Raw genomic sequence first — 1903 nt, forward strand, 5'->3', positions numbered from 1 at the left:
TGACCACTTTTAGGACAAATAAAAGGTCAATTATCTCCAATCCAGGGAATATTATCTTAATTTGGGAAAACAAAAAACACTTTTTATTGATACATTTGAATGTTTTATTCAAGTAAATGTTTAAAACATGTTAAATAAAGTTTTAAAAAACAGCTGTTATAGAATAAATCCAAAGAAAATCTCCTGTTTTTTATTTTTATTCCTATGCATGGTAGCATCTAAACCGTGAATGCCAATTTCCAGTACTTGAAATGCCACGGACGCATTTTGTTCTGTCAGAGTGTTTCCAGGTGGAACAGGATTAAAACACAGAAAACACAAATGACTGTGATGATGGCTTATTTAGTCTGGCACAAGTATAGATCAGTGAAAGGCAAAGTGGTGCTGATGTCTCCCATGGATCTCTGGTTGCTTTTTTTTTTCTAAAGCTATTTTTTTGGGACATTTTTTCTCTATTAGACAGGATGGCTGAAGAGAGAGGGGGCATATGGGGAGTAGAGAATGAGGGGAGACATGCAGCCAAGGGTCAAGATCAAGAGTCAAATCAACAACTGCTGTTACGTGGACTATAGTGGTGTCGTGCTTTAAGCGCTGAGCAAAAGCTGCGTCACTTTCTTTCTTTTTTTAAGTTATCTTTTTGGCATTTTTGCCTTTATTTGATCGGACTGCTGAAGAGAGACAGGAAACGTGGGGATTAGAGAGCGAGGGAAGACCTGCAGCAAATGGTGGCAGCTTGGAGTCTAGCCAGCAACCTTGGCCGCAAGGACTAGCTTAGACCGCTAGGCCACCAGCGCCACTTTCTGACAAAGGATTCAAACTTGGTGCAGAGAGAAGTCTGACTTTGACCAAACTGGAGCTGGTAACTACCTGCTGAGTGCGATAGGGTGAGACATATTAATCAAGTAAACAATATTAAGTAACCTTCATATCTATGACTTTGATCTTACATAAATTATGTTTGATGTATTTCATGATGCTCAGGAAAGTGTTTGGAAAGTGGGTTTTAAATGTTTGTTTTACATAAAAATGATTAAGGCTGACTGACTTGCTTTGAGCACTTTTAGAGCTCTACAGAGGAATTCATCATAATCTTATATTCTGTAGTTGTTGGACATGACACAATAATAAACAGTCATGATCTGGATTTGTAGGGTATGATTTCACACTGACATGGTATCCTTTCAATCGCTGACTAATGCATCCACTCAGTCAGGCGGTCTATTTAAGCTGCAAGATTTCCTGTCTCTGCTTCTGCTTTACCAACGTCACTGCTGCCCTGCTCCAGTGCTGCCTTCAAACTTTTAGCCCCACTACCTCCCCGGCATCCACCTGAGAGTCTAAAACGCTGTTTACGTGTGAAGGTAAGACCATAAGTCCAAAAATATGCACATATATTTGGACGGGGCCTTAAGCTCTCGACTTCTCTCTACATAATGCCAGATTGTTTCTCTCCCAGTGGTATAGTTGGCTCCTTCTCAGTGTTTTTCGCAGGATTTTCCTGCACCTCACCTTTTTTGTCTCTCTGTCTCCAGTACCTACCTCCATCTATCCCCATCACCTCTTCACTCACCACCTAGTCTCTGATCATCAGAACTGTAAGCCACACAGCTGCCTTACTTCTACCTGTCCTACCTGTGCCACATCCCCCTCAACATCCCAGCTCCTGTGTCTCTGTCTACACGGCTGCTCTGTCACCTCTGCCCCATGAAGATGACTGCTGCCAATTATCGTCTGCCTGTTTACAATAAATGCCCCATTAACAACCTTTGACCCTGTATGTGGTCTCGCATTTGGGTCCTGATTAAAAACTATTGGTACAAACAAGTTTGTGTAGGTTTAGGTTGCACAGTGTTTGAAATCGTTCATGTTTGGATGAACAATTAACCAACGGCTCAATTTGCAA

At 41.4% G+C, this 1903-nt stretch overlaps 1 long non-coding RNA gene across 2 annotated transcripts; it reads left to right on the top strand.

Moving 5' to 3' along the window:
• The first annotated feature begins 688 nt into the window (after positions 1–688).
• Positions 689–1749, top strand: LOC117812028. Of its 2 annotated transcripts, none has more exons than XR_004631112.1 (3): positions 689–884; positions 1214–1361; positions 1533–1749. It is a non-coding gene; the product is annotated as an uncharacterized LOC117812028 (long non-coding RNA). The 2 variants fall into 2 exon arrangements; XR_004631113.1 differs by having other exon boundaries at positions 1286–1361.
• The last annotated feature ends 154 nt before the right edge of the window (positions 1750–1903 follow it).

This window comes from Notolabrus celidotus, chromosome 4, assembly GCF_009762535.1.
Source record: "Notolabrus celidotus isolate fNotCel1 chromosome 4, fNotCel1.pri, whole genome shotgun sequence".
NCBI classification, from domain to species: Eukaryota; Metazoa; Chordata; class Actinopteri; order Labriformes; family Labridae; genus Notolabrus; species Notolabrus celidotus.